Source organism: Apaloderma vittatum, unplaced genomic scaffold (genome assembly GCF_000703405.1).
Source record: "Apaloderma vittatum isolate BGI_N311 unplaced genomic scaffold, ASM70340v1 scaffold39805, whole genome shotgun sequence".
Taxonomy (NCBI): Eukaryota; Metazoa; Chordata; class Aves; order Trogoniformes; family Trogonidae; genus Apaloderma; species Apaloderma vittatum.
In genome coordinates this window covers 515-851 of record NW_009718361.1, presented here as the reverse complement: position 1 = coordinate 851, position 337 = coordinate 515, and positions in this window count along the sequence as shown.

The window sequence follows — 337 nt, the reverse complement described above, 5'->3', positions numbered from 1 at the left end:
ACAACTTCTAGTGGTAGCTGGCTGCAGAGAGGGGAGTGTGGGTGTTGTGGGCTTTTCTCTGAGGGCTCACCATTGCTCCAGCAGCCATTGCACGGGTTCAGCCTGCGTCTTGCTATTGTAAGTTTCATCTGAAGCATGCCCTGAGCATCTTGCTTCTCTCCTGTTACAGCTCCTCTTTGGGCTCATAGAGGTTTGTGTGCTGTTTTTTCCGTGTATGTCTCTGTTCCAATAGCTGCTTGACCACCTGGCTGTCCCGCTAGTGAGCTGATCTTTCCAGGCAGGCTTGGCCATGTGCTCATCCCCACTCTCTGCCTGTGAGGACTGGTAATTAACTTTG